The following is a 22,244-nucleotide window of genomic DNA, read 5'->3' on the forward strand; positions in this document are numbered from 1 at the left end:
GGGCACGGATGTTAGCTCAGAGCCAGGCTTCCTCAGCAAAAAGAGGAGGACTGGCAGTAGTTAGCTCAGGTCTAATCTTCCTCAAAAAAAGAAAAAAGAAAAAAAAATATATCTAAATGAAATATACAGAGGCTGTTGTAATCCTATGCTTCTCTCCAGTCTTACTTACAATACAAATTCAACAGTAAAAACTGAGGTAAAAATGGTTCAAAATTTAGTTTTAGATAGTCACAGAAATTTCTTTGTTGAATCTTTGAGACTCTCAGTGTTCTATCTAACTTCTTTTGAGAAAGTCTTTGCTCAAACTTGGACAAGAACATAAGAAATGATTTCCTGTCATTAGTAGATAGTAATTGAAGTGAATGAAGCATGTTGAAATTATTTACTATGTTCTTTCTATAGCTACCCTGACTTTGTCCCTTTTTGTCTAAGCTGGAAATGTATATTCAGGTTATTTCCATCACCATGAGCATACTTACTGTTCTTCTTTGGATTGGGTTTCTCAGTTGCTCTGAGCATTTTTGGTTTCAATAAAATAATTGGATTGGAAATCAGGCTGTGCTCTGCTGGAAAAAAAATGCACATTGAATAAGTGGCTCAATATTTAAGGTCTATCTTCAGTCCTTAATTTGTCATTCGAGATTTTGCCAGTTTACTACGTTCATCACCAAGCTCATCATCTTTCTCCTGAAAGTCACACCTCTTCTGTTTCCCCTCTTTTATATTCACCCAAACTAGAAAATTGGAGCTCATTCTATGCTCTACTCTTGCCCTATCTACTCATATTTAGTGAATTAAAAAATTATTTTATTTTAACCTAAATATAGCTGAACTTCAACATCTTTTCTCCATTGCCACTGGAAAACACTTGTTTTCTGAGGTGAGACTTCGGCAGCCTCTCTCCCAAGGTTCCTTTAAATCCCCCCAAGTTTCCCCCAACTTTAAGCATCCTGGCTACCCCAATGTTAGTGACCCCCACACTCCCTGTCCAATCCATTGGGTATACACACTAACACACACAATGACACAATGACGCACATACATACAAAAGGATACACTGTGTGCATATACTATTCAATTCCATGAATGTTCCATGTTCTGTCATGCCTCTGTGCCTAAATGGTCTTTCCCAATTCTCTTGGCTAATTCTGGAAGATTTGAAACATTTATCAAGTATCACATTCCTATGGAAGCTTTCATGATCACTTGAGGCTAAATTATGAGCCTATCTCTGCTTTGGGGCAGCACAGAATAATGCTAACATAGGTGATAACTGTAAAGAGGAAGAGAGGAGAGACATTTAGAGGAATTCCACCCAGCAAATTTTTTTTTGTTGTTTTTTTCCTTATTTTTAACTACATGACAAGGTCAGTCTAGGAGTGTGAGAAGGGTAGGAGTGAAATAGAAGCTTTAGGTGAAAGAGAGTATTTTGGAATAGGAACTATGAAAGTTATATGAGAGTTAATGACGTTAAGTGAAAAGACTTGTGAGTAACATTGAGTGCTTAATAGTGGTTGGAAATTATATATTGGTGTCTTTGGTGTCATATGTCAGAGTTAAACAGTTTTCCTGAAGCCACCTGTCTGTCTGCGAGTGGTAAAAGGAGAAACTGATTGAGAATTAACCCAGGGTAAGAATTAGAAGCTCAAAAATCAGTGAGAATTTGAGGATGATTAAAATAGTATCACAGAAATAAATTTAAAAGGAATCCAGGCTGAGGTAGATAGGTGGCCAAGCTAACACGTGGAAAATAGACCTCGCAAGACTTGGCAATTTCAAGAAGTAATACGAGTGATTCAATATATGTTCCAATAGCAAAGTAACTCTTTTACTGAAATAATTCCTAACAAGTGTATCACATATATATTTAGTAGTATAAAAATTCTGATTAACACTTTGGGACAAACGTAATAGATGCATTAGTAAATATATTTGTATTTTCCCTCTGTAATCAGTAAAACATCTGTTAATTTACATTGTTCTTCGAAAGTTAAGAAGTTTAAGATAATAAATAATTGAAAGGATTTTTAAGCCTTCTTCTGGTCCTATAAATACTGCAGCATTCTGTGTTTCTATTAAATAAAATATTTATTTTTAAATACAGAATTCTATGCATTTTAGAATATGTATTTGATATCTAAATTATCATTACATTGTGATTCCATAGTTATGCAGCTAAAATGAGACTTCAGACAGTAAATTAATATTTCATTAAGAATAATAGATACTTTCAAAACAAAGTAAATAGAATTATTTAATAGAGAGTAGTATAATTGATGACTTCTGCTAGTATAATTCAACAAATTGGGAACTTGGAAGAATGCCTCCTATGTTTTTAATGAATATAATTTAAGAAAATTTAAGGAAAGATTTTGAAATTCTAGGATCAACACTGTAGGGAAAAAAATGTCATTTTTATAAAATAACAGATGCAAAATTAAATAATCTGAATTCAATGGACAGATTTATTTCTGACGTAGCTTTTTTAAATGCAAGTTAGAGGTGGCCGGGTGGTGCAGCAGTTAAGTTTGCACACTCCACTTAGGTGGCCCAGGGTTCGCCGGTTCGGATCCCGGGTGTGGACATATGCACCAATTGTCAAGCGATGCTGTGGCAGGCATCCTACATATAAAGTAGAGGAAGATGGGCATGGATGTGAGGCCAGGGCTAGTCTTCCTCAGCAAAAAGAGGAGGACTGGTGGCAGATGTTAGCTCAGGGCTAATCTTCCTCAAAAAGATTAAAATAAAATAAAAATAAAATGCAAGTTAACAAACTAGCAAATAGATTTTCAAAAATATATTAAAAATCCTGTAAATTTAACAAATTTTTTTCTGTTAATGATGTGTTTTTCCTTTGAGGCTATACAACCTTTGGTGCTTACAAGAGTTCTACACTACATTGATAATAAAAATTCAAAGCATCAAATATTTATACAAATCCTGATGAAAATATTTTAACTACTTAAAGACATCTCTGACTTCACTGATAAATTTATAGTGACATTATGAACTAAATTCATAAAATAAAATAAAATAAAAATAAATTATTTGTTTACAAAAGGGGATCCGGATGTTTAAAGTTTATCACTGTTTCTACATGAGTAAAATAAATTATTTGGAAAGTAATTTATAAGATTGAGGCTCTGGATTGCCTAAGAAGCCTCAACTCTCTTAGTAGATTGCTATCCAGATAGCTCAGTAAATAACTGAATATTTTTGTTTATTTCCTGTGTTTGTTTTAGTGATTTTAGGGTTTATATCTCTGTAGTTTCAGGCTCATAGCAAAATTGAGAGGAACGTGCAAAGTTTTCCCATATTATTTCTGCCCCTAAACATGCATGACTTCCCACATTATCTACATCATTCAGTGGAATGAGTTTTTTACCAAGGATGAACCTACATTGACACTTTATAATCACCTAAAGTCCATAGTGTCCCTAAGGGCACACTCTTTTTGTTGTCCACTATATGGGTTTGGACAAATATATAATGACCTGTATCCATCACTGTAATATGCAGAGTAGATTCACTGCCCTAGAAATCCTCTCTGCTCCACATATTCATCCCTCTCCTTTCATCAACCCACTGATCTTTTTACTGTCTCATAGATTTGCCTTTTTCAGAATGCCGGAGAGTTGGAATTATACAGTTTGTAGCCTTTTCAGATTGGCTTCTTTCACTTAGTAACATGCATTTAAGTTTCCTCCGCGTTTTCTTCATGGCCCGATAGCTCATTTCTTTTTACAGCTGGATAGTATTCCATTGTCCAAATGTACCGCAGTTTATTTATCCATTCACCTACTGAAGGACATCCCAGTTGCTTCCAAGCTTTGACAACTATAAATAAAGCTGCTATAAATATCTATGTGCAGGATTTTGAGTGGGCATAGGTTTTCAGCTTTGGGGGGTAAATACTAAGGAGTATGACTGCCAAATCATATGGTAAGAATATGTTTAGTTTTGTAAGAAATAGCCAAACTGTCTTTCAGAGTGCCTATACCACTTTGCATTCCCATTTGCAATAAATGAGAGCTCTCGTTGCTCCACATTCTCGTCAACATTTGGAGTTGGTAGTGGTCCAAATTTTTGACATTCTAAGAAGTGTGGAGTAGTATCTTATTGTTTTTTTAAAATTTGTATTTCCCTCATGACATATGATGTAAAGCTCTTTTCGTTTGCTTATTTACCATTGGCACATCTTCTTTAGTGAGACAGCTGTTAAAGTCTTTAGTTCATTTTTAAATTGGGTTATTTGTTTTCTTATTGTTGAGTTCTAAGGGTTCTTTGTATATTTTGGAAAAGAGTTCTTTATCAGATGTGTCAATTGCAAATATTTTTCCAGTCTGTTGCTTGTCTTCTAATTCACTTGACATTGTCCTTCACATAACATAGTTTTGTTTTTTTTTTTTTTTGAGGAAGATTAGCCTTGAGCTAACATCTGCCACCAATCCTCCTCTTTTTGCTGAGGAAGACTGGCCCTGAACTAACATCCATGCCCATCTTCCTCTATTTTATGTGGGACGCCTGCTAAGCATAACTTGACAATTGGTACATAGATCCGCACCCAGGAGCCAAACTGGTGAACCCCGGGTTGCCAAAGCAGAAGGTGTGAACTTAACTGCTGCACCACCAGTCTGGCCCCCCACATAACATAGTTTTTAATTTTAATGAAGTCCAATTTATCAGTCATTTCTTTCATGGGTCCTGTTTTTGGTATTGTATCTAAAAAGGGATCACCATACCCAAAGTCATCTAGGCTATTTCCTATGTTATCTTCTAGGAGTTTCATCATTTTGTGTTTAAATTTAGGTCTGTGATCCACTTTTATTTAATTTTTGTGAAAGTTTAAAGTCTATGTCTAGGTTCATTTTTTTGCACGTGGATGTCCTGTTGTTCCAGTGCCATTGGTTGAAAAGACTATCTTTGCTCCATTGAATTGCCTTTGACTTTTTGTCAAAGATCATTTGACTATGTTTCTGGGGGTCTATTTGTGGGCTGTCTATTGCATTTCATTGATCTATTTGTCTATTCTTTCACCAATACCACATTGTCTTGATTACTGTAGCTTTATAGTAAATCTTGAAGTCAGATAGTGTCAGTCCTCCAAACTTGTTCTCCTCCTTTATTATTGTGATGGTCATTCCGGGTCTTTTGTCTCTCTATATAAACTTTAGTATCAGTTTGCTGATATCCATAAAGTAATTTGCTGTTATTTGATTGGGATTGCATTGAATCTATTGATCAAGTAGGGAAGAACTGACATCTTGACAATGTTGAGTCTTCCTATCCATGAACAGGGAATATCTCTCCATTTATTTAGTTCTTTGATTTTGTTCATTAGAGTTTTGCCATTTTGCTCATATAGATCTTGTACATATTTTGTTGAATTTATGCCTAAGCGTTTCATTTTTTTGGTGCTAATGTAAATGGAACTGCATTTTTAATTTAAATCCTACTCATTCATTTTTGGCATATAGAAAAGCAATTGATTTTTATATACTAAACTTGCCATAATTGCTTATTAGATTAGGAGTTTTTTCTGGATTCTTTGGATTTTCTACAGACACGATCATGTCATCTGTGAACAATGACAGTTTTATGCCTTGCTTCACAATCTCTATTCGTTTTATTTACCTTTATTGCCTTGTTACATTAACAAGAACTTCCAGTTTGATATCAAAAAGGAGTGGTGATTGGGACATCTTTGCTTTGTTCCTGATTTTATTGGGAACGCTTCAAATTTCTCACATTAAGTGTGATGTGAACTGTGGGACTTTTTGTAGCTGGTCTTTATCAAGTTGAGAATGTTGTGCTCTATTCCAAGTTTACTGAGAGTTTTTGTCATGAATGAGTGCTGGATTTTGTCAAATGCTTTTCCTTACGTATTGATATGATCGTGTGATTTTTCTTTAGTCTGTTGTTGTGGTGGATTAATTGATTTTCAAGTGTTAAACCAGCTTTGCATACCTGGGACAAATCCCACTTGGTTGTGGTATATAATTCTTTTTAAACATTGTTGAGTTCCATTTGTTAATATTTCATTGAAGATATTTGCATTTATGTTCATGAGAGATACTGGTCTGTAGTTTTCTTTTCTTAGAATGTTTTTGTTTGACTTTGATACTAGGGCAATGCTGGCCTCATAGAATGTGTTAGGAAGTATTTCCTCTCTTCCTGTCCTCTGAAAGAGACAGTAGAAAATTGGTACTAGTTTTTCTTAAATCTTTGATAGAATTCACCAGCCGACCCATCTGGGTCTAGTGTTTTCCATTTTGAAAGCTTATTAATTATTGATTCAATCACTTTAATAGATATAGGCCTATTCACATTGTCCATTTCTTCTTGTGTGAGTTTTGGCAAATTGTGTCTTTCAAGGAATTGGTACTTTTCATCTAAGTTGTCAAATTTGTAGGCATAGATTTTTTCATAGTGTTCCTTTACTATCCTTTTAATATCTGTAGGGTCTACAGAGATGGCCTCTCTTTCATTTCTGATGTCAGCAGTTTGTGTCCTCTCTCTTTTTTTCCTAGTTAGCCTGGCTAGAGGCTGATGAATTTTATTGTTCTTTTCAGAGAACTAGCATATGGTTTCATTGATTTTCTCTATAGATTTCCTCTTTTCAGTTTCATTAATTTCTGCTCTAATTCTCATTATTTCTTTTCTTCTGCTTACCTTGGATTTAATTTGCTCTTGTTTTTCTAGTTTCATAAAGTGGAAATTTAGATTATTAATTTAAGATCTTTCTTCTTTTCTAATTTATTCACTTAATGCTAGCAATTTCTCTCTAGGCATCACTTTCACTGCATTCTGCAATTTTTATAAGTTCTGTTTTCATTTTCATTTAATTCAAGATATTTTTAAGTTTCTCTTGAGATTTCTTCTTTGACCTACGTGTTATTTTTAAGTGTATTGTTTACTCTCCCTATACTTTTTTGTTGTTGTTGAGGAAGATTCACTCTAAGCTAACATCTGTTGTCCATCTTCCTGGTTTTTTTGTTTTTTTTTGCTTAAGGAAGAATTGCCCTGAGCTAACATCTGTGCCAATCTTCCTCCATTTTGTATGTGAGTCACCACCACAGCATGGCTGCCAGTGAGTGGTGCCAATGAGGTCCACACCTGGGAACCGAATCCAGGCAGCTGAAGTGTAATGACTGAACTTAACCACTTATTAATTTCTGGTTTACTTCCTTTGTGGTCTGAATGCACTTAATGTATGATTTCTATTTCTTTAAATGTGTTAAGGTGTGTTTTATGGGCTATAATGTAGTCTATCTTAGTGAACATGCCATGTGAGTCAAAGAACAATGGTTCTGGTGTTTCTGGATAAAGTCTATAGATTTCTATTAGATCCAATTGATCAATGATGCTATTGAGTTCAACTACATCCTTACTGATTTTCTGCCTGCTAGATCTATTCATTTCTGACAGAGAGGTGTTGTTGTCTTCAACCATGATAGTGGAATCCTCTATCTCTCTTTGCAGTTCTGTCAGCTTTGCCTCATGTGGTTTGATAATCTGTTCTTAGGCACATACACTTAAGAATTGTGATGTCTTCTTGGAGAACTGACCCTTTTATCATTATGTAATGCCCTCTTTATCCCCGATAACTCTTTGTTTTCAAGTTTTATTTTTCTGAAATTAATATAGCTACTCTTGCTTTCTTTTCAATAGTTTTTGCATGGCATATTTTTCTCTATCCACTTACTTTTAATTTATGTAAATCTTTAGATTTAAAGTGGATTTCTTGAAGATGATATATAGTTGGGTTGTTTTTTGATCCACTATGACAATCTCTTTTAATTGGTGCATTTAGACCATTGATATTCAATGTGATTATTACTATAGTTGGAATAATATCTACTATATTCATTAATGTTTTCTATTTGTTGCCTTTGTTCTTTGTTCTTATTTTGTGTCCCACTCTTTTTCTGCCTTTTGTGGTTTTAGTAGAGCATTTTATATGATTTATTTTCTCTTCTTTCTTAGCATATCACTTATACATTGTTTTCTTTTTACTTTTTTTTAGTGGTTATCCTAGAGTTTGCAATATATGTTTACAACTAATAAAAGTCTATTTTCAAATAACACTATACTACTTCATGAGTAGTGTGGGTACCCTATAATAATAAAATAATGAGTGATACAAGGAATGGAAGGGAAGAATTAGAAATTAGTAATAATGGATGACAAGACTATAAATTTGTGCAAGAAAATTAACATAATCTTATTCATAAAATATTCATATATAGTTTGAAATTAAGAGATAGATTTAAATTTAATACATATGTCAATGAAGATATAATAATGCATATTAGAAAATATTTGGAATTGAGTTATAATAAACATACTACATGTAAAAATTTGGATGCAGTTAATTAAGTATGTAAAGAAAAATTCAGAGACTACAATGCAAATATTAGGGGATGGGAACTTATAAAATAAGAATGTTTTTCAGAGAGTTAAAAAAGTGAAATTTTAGAAAAGAATGCAGAAGGAATAAAATCTTAAAGAACATAGAAGAAATTAGGTAAAAAGAAATACACATTATAAAACATCAATAGAATTAAAAGATAGTGTTTTGAAAAAAAACAAAAACTAATAAAACTGACAGACCTCTGGAAAGATTGAAAAAACACAACAAGATAGATAGAAAAAAGTGCAAAACCCTTGAGTAAGTGTTGAGGAAAAGAAGCCAGACACAGAAAGACTACATCTGTATAATTTCATTTTATAAAGTTTCAAATAGGTGAAACAAAAACTACATTGTATAAGGATGCACATTTAGGTGGTTAAACACATGCCGTGATTACGTTTGCCTGGTGGAGAGGCTGTTAAGATCTGTCAGGGATTGTAGGTAAAATCTGGATTTCTGACAATATTTGATATTTAACCCAGGAGGTTGTTACATGGGTGTTTGCTTTAATATAATTTGTTAAACTGCATATTTATGTTTTACGTCCTTTTCTGTATGCCTGATCACTGACACAATAGAAGTATCAGAAAATAAAAGAAATAGAATGACTGAGAAATTGGGAATGTATAAACCACATGAAAATAACGTAAACACGCATGGTGGAATCAAAATAATGTTCACTGATCATAACCAGTGAGGTAATTCTGCTAGGGTGTCAGCTGTGGATGTAAAATTGTTAGGTAAAACAATTCTGGGTTTAATTCTCCTATTGAGTATTAATTCCCTTATTGAGTACAACCTATTTTTATTTGATAAAAGACTTTTGAAAGTCAAAGAATTTATGACCGGTAATTTAATTAGGTCTTAATCATAAAATCAGCACTTAAGTGATATTTCATAATAAAATTTATTAAATAAACTTCTTAAAATGGAAATTCAAAATATGCAAATTTAATAGTTCAACTTATTCTAATTTTTAACCATCTGCTCTTCTGTTTGCCAAAAAAGAAAGAGGGAGAGAGAAAGGAAAAGGAAATAATAAACGGTGACAGACTACCAAGGGAAAATAATTGTATTGTAAAATATTTATTAACTTTATTTTTCATAAAGAATAAGCCACTAAACTTAATTTGACCTAGAAACTAAACATTATAATAGTCCCAACAGCCCTAATTAGTCAGAGAAGCTGAACTTTTACCATATAACCTTCAAATCATCTCTTTGAATTTACTCTGCTTCTAAATCTCTCTGTTTTCCCAAGTGGTTCGCATGTCTCATTTCATATTGTTAATGAAACAACTCAGTCAACAAGCCAGGTTTGTACGTGAGCAGATTTAGGCTGAGGTGGAATTAAAAGCCAAGAACTGCTCTACACACTTTTACTTTCATTAAAAAGAGGAAACGTTTCATCACCTTCTAATAATCAATTCAAAACTTGCCTTTTAGCAAAATCATATTTTCTCTACACATATTTCTCTTCATAAAGGACAGATATGCAGGAAAATAGTGATAATAAGATAAATTTACCTTTCTTGTTTTATAGTATAACCAGCATTGTAACACTGTGTATGGTATAATAATAACCTTTCACAATCATGTGATTGTCCTTTTTTCTCTTATTGTGTTTCTATAGATTTCTCTGCTCGGATTTACTGAATATATTAAGATATAGATATGCATATACATACACACACACAAAAAAGCATGCACACATGTTGAAAATTTCATTTCAATAATTGATTAAATGTTAAATTATTTTTTGCTTATCTTTACTTATTTTATTTCTTATGATCTAAAGAGGATGTATGGGTAATAAAATAGACATCATGAGAAACAAAGAATGTTAAAGAAACTTCTAATTTAGGATTCCTTTAACTTCATCTAACTTTTGGTTTTTTTAGGTAAGATTAGCCCTGAGTCAGCATCTGTGCTCATCTTCCTCTATTTTGTATGTAAGATGCCTGAGGCCACAGCATGGCTTCATAAGCAGTATGTAGGTCTGTACCCAGGATCTGAACTGGTGAACCCCAGGTCACTGAAGCAGAATGTGCAAACTTTAACTGCTGTGCCATTAGGCCAGCCCCTTCATCTTCCTTTTTTAAAATAAAAAATGGAAAAAGGAAATAAACTAATATAGCCTAAACTAATAATTTGATCTATTATTTAAATTTCTAATTTCATGTTATCTATTCATTTATTTATGTATGTATTTGTCCTTTCAAATTTCATTTATTCAGTTATTAATTCATTCATTCATTCATGTATTTATTCATTCAGCATATATTTTTTGTCATTATGCACAGTCACTTAGGCTGTCATAGAAACAAAATTTTGATGTATCTGTGAGGAATATTGGCCCCGAACCAACATCTGTTGCCAGTCTTCCTCTTTTTGCTTGAGGAAGATTGTTGCTGAGCTAACATCTGGGCCAATCTTCCACTATTTTATGTGGGATGCCACGACAGCATGGCTTGACGAGCTGTGCTAGGTCCACACCTGGGATCCAAACCTGCAAATCTGGGGCCACGAAAGCAGAGCACATGAACTTAACCTCTACGCCATGAGGCCAGCCCTGTAGAAATGAAACTTTATTGTCGAGCAATTGCATTCAGTCAACTGAAGGATCTAGATATGAAAAACAGATAATTATAGTATCAATTGTATTTTAAGTTGTTAATTTTTATCGTAAAATGGTGTGTTACAGAAATAAAGCAGAGATAGTCAAGGATGACTTCACTACTTGAACTGGATCTTTGAGGTTAAATAAACATTTTCCAGATAAAGGAAGGAAATAAAGATAGACTATTCAGAGGGAGCAAGTATACAAATGCATGAAGGCATGGAGGGGTGCAGCATATTTAGAATTAGAAAGAAGTTTGGGGTGAGGCCACAGAAAGCCTTAAGCAGCTCTAAGCCTTGGAAATCCCAATCCCCAACAACATAATTAAAAATAAAATAATGCTAAAGAGAGATAAAGTGTAAGGAAGTCAAACACTGCCTTTTCTTCTGTAATGACCACATGAAAATTTTCTACAGATATCCAATATGAATTTTTTTCCAATAGAAATTCTGGTTTCTCTGCTTGGATGGTATGTTAGGCATTTTTTCAATATCCAAAATACTTAAGCTGTGGTTCATAATATATAAAGGTACAGATTCTATTGAATCTAACCAAATTCTGATCCTAGAAACTTTGGCCATTCAGCATTGTAGTAAGTATATCAATAATGAAAATAACTAGAGATGAAGTATTTTAAGGCATTGGTTACTTTAACCTGAACTTAAATTAAATTTAAAACCACTACTGATTTCTTTAAAAGGCTGTCTCGCCTTATATTTAGTTTCCAAACCCCTCTTTTCCTGGAATATCAGCTGGTCAAATAAAAAGTAAAAATTCTGATAGTTATAGAGATAATTTTCAGATGGAATAAGAGATAAATTTCCTACAGAATTGATCACATAATTTTGCTTGTTAAGTCAGGCAAGGTTAATTTTTAATTGCAGTAACTGATATAATCCTACTCCTGCATGAATTACATGAAATGCATGATTACTACAAGTTATATAGCTGTCTCATTCAATTGCCCAAAACCAATGGTCTATCTTTTGATACATCAGACACTGTACAGGACTCCCTCTGACCTAATGAAATTACTCATATTAAACACTTGCAGATATGAGAACTTAATATTTCTGTTTCAGTTTCTTTTTTCCTAATTTGAGCAGAAAATAACTAGATGCTTTCATCTATATTTTAATTACACTGCGTTTGCTTAAAACCTCAGCAGACACTAGCAGATTTGATAAGGGTCTATCTTTTTAAATATCTTTCTCAAAACTTCACAATTTTGCAATTGTCAAATGTATATCAGTTTGAGAGGGTAAAGTGATGTCACAGACATAGTTAATCTATCAGAGAAAGAGACAACCAATATAGCTGACCTTTGATTTTTCGCTGTCATCACACATCTAATTGTAATTCGGACAGAAGCTTACTTTTCTATGCTCATGTCTGGATATCTCAAAAACATTATTAAAACTGTTTTTACACTTCATTATTATTTTGCTGTAGTGTGCCAAAAGAAATAGCATCAATAATAGTCAAAACCTCATTTTTTCACACGAAAGTATTGAAATAGAGCAGCGAAAAGATTTGGGAGAAACACGCTACATTTAAACCACTGGAGTGGAGGTGGAGGTATATGGTGTCTGAAGTTGAGTGTGTTTAGAGAACAACCTAATGCTAAGGCCCATTACCTGAAGAATAAATTGAGAGGGCAGATAGACTGCACAGGTATTTATACACAAACAGTAACAGACGAAAATGCATAACAAAAGTTTCATAAACTCAGATGCAACAGTGACAAAAGTAGGGGGAAACTAGTAAGAATGTGGACTACGAAAAGACAGAATGTGCTGAGAAATCAGTCAATACGATACAGTATTCAGTAGACACAAATTTGTTAGCTTGTCAAGAAAATGATCTTTGCTCAGGAAAGGGAGGTGGTTTAATGAATTTGATTATATAAAAGATAGAAATCTCTTAGTTAAAGATTGTTCTATTTCTTCTGATAGGATTTGGATTTGAATGTACACTCAACATGTTCAACAACAAGGGAGTAGAGACAAAAAGTGAAAGAACAAATCTTTCAGAGAGAAGGACAGAGGATGTAGGACGTCTGTTTCCCAGTTGGTTTATAAGAAGAATGTTAGCTTCCTTCTTAGAAACAGAACAAAATTAGGTTTTATTGTACAGTAAGACTCATGAATATCAATCATTTTTAACTTTAGGGATGTTTTGTTGTTGATTGCAAAAATGGCTACAAAACATCCCCTTCGTTTTAGTCAGGCCTTTTGATTTTTCCTCTCACATTGAGTCTGTGCAGGTCATGTGACTTCCTTCAACCAATGGGATGTTAGCAAATACAGCACAAGCAAAGGATTGACAAGAATTTGTACACTGGGTCTTGATGCTGTTGGAACCCTGAGAAGCATGATGTGGATGAGATTAAGATGGCATGCTGGAGGATGAGAGGCCATGTGGAGAAGATCTGAGTGTCCCAGTCTATAGTCATTTAGGCCCCAGCTGTCCTGGTAGCTGACAGATGCATGAGTCATCCTCAAATGAGATTAGCTGAACCGGGACTAGAGCAGACATATCGCCTACCTGAAGCCAGCCCAAATTTCCAGGGTGCAAAAATGTGACCTAAATAAATGTTTATTTTAAATGATTGATATGCATCAAAAGCTAACTTACATAGACAGCAAATGAATTCTTCTAATATGGATGGGAAAAAATTATCTATAGTTCCTCATCTCATTTTCATATCTTCCAGACATGCTTATAACATGGGTGGAAACAAAAACCTGCAGCAAGCCTCTGGCACTTTGGGTATCATTAAGTGAGGATAAATGTCTATGACCAGTTTAATGGCATTTGGAACTACTCCTTGAAAGAAATGCTCTGGAGCCTCCTAAGCAAGTCAAAAATACTATCTGAACATATTTGCTGGCTTCTCTCCATCTGGAAGTCATGCAACAAAACTGTACATCTGATCATAGAGAGGGAACCTCTTTCCCATCCCAGTTTGGAACAGAAGGAGACAAGTGTGTCACAGCACACCTTCATGCTAAACTCTGCCAGCTGCTCCAAGTGGAAGAGTCTGACTCTGAGTGTTAAGGGCTTTATAGTCTTTGAAAGCGGAATGCTCTTTAATGAGAGTATGGGTACTTAAATTCACTTTGTGGTGTTGTTGTTGGTTTTATTTTTCAAAATGGTTAAGGTTGTTAATGATATATGCAACAGGTAATTGAATTCTTTGAGAAAAAGTTAAAGAGTGGAGGAAAGAAATTGAGAATAATTTTCCATTCCATGATACACGAGGTACTCAAGAGGATGTAATTGCTAATGAAATTTTAGAAATGGGGAAGCAAAAAGCAAAGTACCAAATATTGAACAATTTAGGTGGCTCCATAAGACCCTGCATTTTGGAAACAAATGGTAATAAAAAGTAGTAATAGAGGAAAATGAGCAGTATATTTTCTTGCCATACATTGCTAATACCTTTCATTGGCTGAATCCAGCTGGAAGCCAACTTACAAAGAGACTTGTGAAAGCCAAACTTTCAGGTGTCAGCCTCCCCATCTCCCTGCCTCATAAAGAGCAGAGTATGAGCAGAGTGAGGAATGGATCTGAAAGCAGTCAAATTGTCTGGACACAGTCCCTGAAAGAGAATTTATCAAAGGAATACTGAGTATTCACAGTGAGTCATGGAAGTTGACGTGAAGCTGTGACTTCATGTACCACAGTACAGCTTATCCACCAACATGAGCCAGAGTGTTCACATTAGCAAAGACAGGAGTTGTGAGAGAAAGAGAGAGAGAGTGTGTGTGTGTGTGTGTATGTACTGACATAACTCTCTCAATAAACTCAATATTTCAGTGCCAAACCAATCTTGCTATTGAAACATTATCTTAATCCCCCTGACAACCACCGGTGAGCTTAACCCTGAATGAAGTATTCCCATTTTATGATTGTTGAAAAGCTTCAAATATTGAGTTTTAATAGTATGGCTGGAGTAAATCAGTAGAAATTTACCCCTCAAAGTATTCATAGGCCCTTGCAGAGCAGAACTGACCAGCAGCTGTGTCACTCAACAAAGACCATCAAAAGTACTAAAGCTACAAGATAACTCAGTGAACTCGAGTCTTGTCCAAAGGTGTAGAGTGCAGCAGTGGTGGAGCATTTTGAAAAGAAACAATTAGTGGCAGAGCAGATGGATTTATGGGTGCAAGTATGGCCCTCTGGGGTCTGCAACAAATACTCTCGTTTATGGTGAAATATGTACAGATAGATAGCTATTTTTGCAGGACAATATTTGATCCACTATGAAAAATTTGGAAAACAGAATTAGAGTATTGATATTAATGAAACCTTGTTTGTCCCAAATGCTGGTAAGGCCTTCTTTTGATACTCAGGTTACACTGAGGTAGTTAAAAAAGTGAATCAAGATAAATTAAATATAATGACAAACGGATTCTTAAATAAGGGAGTAGTTTTAACACTGTTTAGGTCCTGAAAATCATAGCTATATATGTTAGATTTGAAATTTAATAATGCAAATAATTGTTGCTCTACACACACACACACGCACACACCCCTGAAGCACATAAGGCAAAATAGTTGTCTCTAGCCCTGCCTCTGAAGTTGTTGAATACATTTTATAATATGAACTAATATAATATAGGAGTATAAATACAAGTAATTATTTTAAGTAAACTCTTAGAGTACATTTTATTGCAAATTAATGGCTATGTATACTAGAAAATTTAAATATTTCTAACCTCAAAAGAGAATCAAAAGGGAAGTGTGGTTTGTTATTTGTTAGAAAATGAGAGCCAGATGGTTGGGACTAAACATTTACTCTTGGGTGTTCAATGTGATATCAAGGAATAGGAAAGCAAAAGGCCGTGTCTCACAAAGAAAAAGCAAGGTTGAGTACATCCACAAAAGAGCAGGATCAGTCTACCTAAGGGACCACTTAGTAGACATTTGTGCTGAGTGCTACATTAAAGTATTCAGGGTTAAATTAGCCTTCTAGCTTGAAAAAAAAAAGAGACACACAACAAATTTGAAAAAAGAAATGGACAGAAACAGTGCAGGTAACCAAGAGCAAATTTCTCTCAAGAAGTGGTTTATTTAGCTCATCCCTTGGAAGAGACAAATCGGAATCTGCTCTAACTCACCACTAAAGACAGTATTTAGTTCAAGTAATGATGTTAGCAGCACACTTATGTAAGTAGGCGAGTGCCTAAATTTCTGCCTTGATATTTCTGGACTTGTTTATATCTGACATTTTGTGAAAGGCAATCTTCTGGGGCATTCTTTACTGCTTCCACGTAGAAATGCTTCATGTGCATACTATCTGAACTAACCTAATGCTAGGAGACATTATCTAGTTCAATAAATAATTTTCCTCTACAACTTTACTTTGCTAAAACAAATTTGAGATTTCCCTTTCCAATTTCTAATGATGTAAATATAAATAAATATTTAAGCTTTCAGGAAAATGAGTTTCCTGAATAGGCTAGTGTTATATTTCATTATTTTGGCTTTGTCACTCATACAAAAGTCATTGACTAAGTCTTGTTGCTATCCCAGAGACTCTCTTCGAAATATCTAGGCTTTTTTCCCACATGGAGATGCAAAAAAGGGTACAAGTTTAAGATCCATTTTTTGTCTAAGTTAGTTTTATATTTATATCCAAAGGAATAAATCATGTTTAGCGGAGTTTTTAAATAAATGAAATCCGAGTTTGTGGAGAATTTTCCATACCTAAAAGAGGAAATGTAATTTGCTAGCTATAATCTTTACTACCCACCAAGAGTGTCTTTAGACAAAGGGTTTTTTCTAAAGTGTTATCATCGTCCTAGTGGTCATTCCCAACTTGAAGGGAGAGGTGAGACTTGCTGTGGTGAACTGCAAAGAGAGGGGGCTTTTCCCCCTGTGGAATTGATGGAGATGCAGGTAGACTCAGGTTTCAAAAACCTGGAAGGAGTGAAGACTGGAGATGTGAGGAGGATTTATGTGGGTATGGGGGATCTCATGTTCTAGATGCTGTGGTGTGCTACTTAATCGCTGCTTCAGAACCTAGGCACTCTTCTTCAGCTGCCAAGAGATTTGGCTGCTGAGTCTTTCCTGGGTACTGCTTCTTGGTGAAAAGAGCTCCTTCACTTAAGGCCGTACCGCTCTTTGGGATGACTGAACTGGGAGTACAAAATCTCTTTCCCTTTGCTTCAATTTAGGACAACTCTAAAGGGACATCCCAATTCAAGAAGGATTTTGGATCAGCTGAAACCTTTATTGGGGCTGAATTGCAGTTCAGTTTCTCTCTTTGCCCAGTTTTTTCTCTTCTTCAGAAAGTATTCACCAGCATATTTCCTGAAAAATAGCCTCCTTCTCGGAGTCAGTTTCCCAGGAAACCCAACCTAAGTTAGCCCGGGAGGAAGAAGGAGAGCAAGTCATGCTAACGTGGCCAAGGAAAATGTTTGCTTTAAACAGACTTCTCAGTTTGGTTTTTGACCTGAATCATTTGTTTTTGGCTATAAACCCATCCCTACCCAACAAGACAATTAGTAAAATAATGCTTTTGAGTCAATTTCTTTACCCTGTAAGAGGCCAATAATTGCTGAATCCAGTATTATTTAGAAAGAGAAACTCAGTGTCCAAAAGATGATAGTCATATAGGGTTATATACATTTCACAAAACAGTCTATTGCTGGCATTAGAATTTAGTGCATGGTTTGGTTGAAGCATGCAGTTAAATAATCTTTTAAATACATTTGAAAAAGGTATTCAATCATGCATTTATTAATATGATTCATTGACTATTAGGAGAAATGAAATGAGGAAGTATTTGACCTGTGAGAGTTTATAATCTAGGAAGAGAAATAAAATTTACGCAAAAATAATAAAAGATAGAAGACTGGCAAATATTATGAAATATATAAATAAACAACAACAGAGTCAGAGAAAACAATGATGACTTCTTGCTTGGAAGATCAGAGAACGTCTTGTGCTTTCATAAAAGTGGTAGTAGATAAGGTTGGAGAGAGAGGGATAGCTCACTGTCTGAATGCTGGGGTAAAGGTTTCCATATTAATTTGAAATTAATTAGCAAGAATATGAGAGGAGAAAGAGCTGCTCTGGAAGTAAGGATGATTGGTGGTTGGTTATTAAATTTGTCACGGGAGCTGACGTCAAAGATGGTAGTTAGAGTTGGGACAGCAGAAAATGCACTTCTCATCTTGCAGTTTGGAGATGCCATAGGGCAGCTGCTAGAAACTCAAACAAAATAGCATTTTCTCCTTAATATGTATCTGAAGTTGTCATCCTCCTCTTTTCACTGTGTTTGTAGAAACCTGTGGCCCAGGCACCAAGAAAACAGTGCCTTATGGTGCTGGTAAGGGAAGCAAGTGCTGATGCTACTCTCTGGAATGGCTGGGAGCTTTGGAGAAAGAAGCCAAGTATCAGCTTGTGGTCAAGACTTCCAAAATTTATGGTCTCCCCATTCCTATGTTCCTACACATTAACTGCTAAAGGGGTGGAGAAGACCATTTGTCACATCAATGTGGGTTAAGGGGTCTTAAGAGTGATCTTAAAAGTGACTTTTTTTTTAACATAGTTCCTTTTTTTCCCCTCTACATCTGACTCCCAAAATACTTTGTTTTTAATTTTTATGTTATTTTATTGAGGCCACATTGTGTTATAATACTGTGTAAATTTTAAATGTACATCATTATATTTTGACTTCTGTATAGACTGCATCATGTTCCACACCAAAATTCTAGTTTCCATCTGTTGCCACACATACGTGCCCCTTTGCCCTTATTGCCTTCCCCCGACTCCCTCCCGTTTCTAATTTTTTTTGAAGCGAAATTTTCATCATTTACATGAAATGTGTCCTATTTACACTTGACATGTCATAAATATAACTTGTGTGGGATTATCATTGCTATATATTCTGCTTAATTTCAATATTATAATTTACTAATGAACTTTCATTTCTTATATAATTCCTTGCTCATTTGTTACAGTTATTTGTCCACACACATATGTACCATACACTTACGTTCCAAATTAACAGAAAATACAGAAATTTAATTTAGATTATCTTAATACGAAAAAATGTGATAATTGTAGTATAAATCATAATTGACACAATAAAAATACCAGAACTGAATTAGAACATATATATTCTATTCTCTTGAATGGCTTCTTAGACACTGACCCAGGAATCCATTCAAAGCAAGAATGAAAGCAACCATTCCGAAACTAAGAACAGTGCCGTTTAACAGCTTACAATAATGCCTCTTTGGAACAAGGCAATTAACTGTTGCATCCAATGAAAACTGCCATGGGAATTTAGGTACGTAAAGTGTAATTAACTAAATTAGAAGTAATGAAAATGCTAACTTAAACAGTAGTAAGATTGTATAGAGACTTGATATACTATAGTGGTTTGTGGTCCATTTGAACTGCTAGATACAATTAAAGACATTTCCTCTAAAAAGACCAAGGGACTTTTATCAGGGAAAATTACTGCTGCTTTCCAGCTCTTTCTTAATGAACTTTAAAACGCCTATGTTGTACGTGTGCCAATTGGCCCCATTTTGTCTTCAAGCAGGTGGCTGATGCCATGCTCATGTCACTGCTATCTGCATGATAACAGTGATGTAGTGGAAAGTCACAGTGTCTTTCAATCAAGTCTCAGGTCCAAACTTGTGCAGTTAGTAAATATTCAACATGTCCAAAGGAAGTGACATTCAGCATCTAGTTAGACGGTGACAGACATGATATTGAATTAATTCCATTCATTATAATTCCAATTAAGATTTAGTAAAATAAACATCTACTATCTAGTTACATTTCGAGCTAACAATTGCAAAATTGTTATCTTTAAATTATGGCCTTTAAATGTATTTTTTAAGTAAACCCATAATAAAAACGCAACTATTTATGCAGATGCTATATTATAAGAGTTGGACTCAAAATTTTACCACATTTATGGGTTTTTTATTGAGAATACTTTCACTTAAACTTTTACCCATACCTTGTCAAAAATATAGGCAGGAAATCATTATAGGCAAAGGTATTTCAGACATCCCACTGCCCTCCCCCACAATGCTAAAAGTGATAAGACTAAGTGTGAATGAATTAATTGCCTGCATTTTGAGCTATTTTTCCCAGATCTCTACTGTACATTGTAATCATACTATCATGTCCAACCAGAGTATATTCCTAAGGAGGTTGTTTGTCTGTAGGTAAACTGAAGAAAAGGCCCTGAGATCATAATTGAAAGAATTATAATAGTTCTGTTTCTTTGCTTCTTAGCTAAACTAATTAATAAAATTTTTGTCTCTCAAAACATATAACACATGAAAGAAAAATAAAACGAAAAATCAATATATTATTGTTTCATTCAAAAAACACATTTTTCTTTTTCACTTAAAAGGATATTTTACTTATTGTCCATCCAGCAAATCTCCTTTATGCTTCAATTGTGTTAGAAATCATATAACCCCCAAATATCACTTATGCTTGTATATGATAAAATTCCTCTTCTAGAAAAACATTAGCTGCTCCCAATTATTTGTTTCTACATGAAAATATATTTTGTTGGTGGTGGTGTCGTTAATGTGTTTATGCACCATCTCTTCCCACTTGGATATTAAACACTGAGATCAGAGACCTTCTTTTATGAACTGCTGTCTTACATTCAGTGCCTGGAATGTGACACCTGGCTTTCAATAACCATTAATTAATGTAAAAAGAGTGTTCACCACATCATTCAAAATTATATTGTAACTTTTTAAAGATTAAGTAATCCATCCACATTTCATTTCCTAATTACATTTTGGTTTCATCATTTCTTTTGAATATGTTACTATAGTAATTATGATTTACAAAATCATAATTTTGTTACATTAATAAAAGCATATTAATAGGAGCAATCATACAATTAGTTACGTTGCATTTTTTTGCTAATAGATTACTAACAGAAAGAACAAAACATTATTCAAAATTTTAAATGTGGAAGAAACTCAGATTCAAAGATAGCTTTCACAGAGTTATTTTTTAATTTTATTTTTTATTTTATTATTTTGTTTACAAGGAAAAATTCACCCTGAGCTAACATCTGTTGCCAATCTTTCTTTTTTTGCTTCACAAGCCCCAGTGCGTAGTTGACATCCTAGTTGTAAGTCATTCCAGTTCTTCCATGTGAGCCGTCACCAAAGCATGGCAACTGACAAATGGGGCTGTGGTTCCAGGACCGGGAAGCGAACTTGGGCTGCTGAAGCGGTGAGCACTGAACTTTAACCACTAGGCCATCAGGGCTGGCTCCACAGAATTATTTTAAAGCCCTTATTTTTTAAGGGAAAATAAATATTTAAAATTGTATACATTAGTAACAACTTTTGTGAGTGAGATACAAAACTTTCAGAGAACGAGAACTTGTTTTTACCTAAAAAGACTGAGTAATAGCTGTTCACAGACTTCTCATCTACAGTATTGAAAGGTAAGAAAGAATGAACAAACACTTATAAAAATCTGAGAGAAACAAACTGTGACCCTAGATTTTTGTATCTGGTTAAATTTATGAGAGAAAAGATGACCGTTTTTGGCTGTTAGAGTTTTCAGAAAATGTCACCCATGTTTTCTCAAAAGTATTTACCCATTGAAGTACTTAACTCAAATGAAAGAAAAGAAATTGATTTTAGTTCTAAATAAATGTTAATTTAATTGTACACCTAAACTGTGCGTATGTATGCACTCTCTGAATACAAAAAACACTGTATCAAAGTAGTACCAAAATGACCGAGAGGTGAAAATTAAGTCAGCCTCTTTGGTCCTACTAAATGCTGAGAAATTCGTAAGCAACAGAAACTGAAGGACTATAGGACCAACACTCATTACTTCCCTGCAAAAATAATTCTTTGACACAGAAATCCCAGGTGCTATGATCTGGCAATGCTTAAACTGTTGAAAAGTACATTGGTGTTTAGCAAAGTACATTTCACTTCACTGTGCTTTTTGAACCTGGAAACTTGCACCTAGAAAATTATAGACAAGGGAAAGAATCTTTAAATTTACTAGGGCTTATCCCCAGCATGTCAAATATGTTCCAGGCATTCTACAATTAAATAGAAAGCCCTAATTTTGCTCTGGCTCATTTCACTTTCTACCTTTCTTTACTCTGTAAATTCAAGATTTATTACATACAATATCCTGCATGTGATGCAATTTTACTTATTCATTAATGTATATCTG

The sequence above is a fragment of the Equus quagga genome, chromosome 3, assembly GCF_021613505.1.
Source record: "Equus quagga isolate Etosha38 chromosome 3, UCLA_HA_Equagga_1.0, whole genome shotgun sequence".
NCBI classification, from domain to species: domain Eukaryota; kingdom Metazoa; phylum Chordata; class Mammalia; order Perissodactyla; family Equidae; genus Equus; species Equus quagga.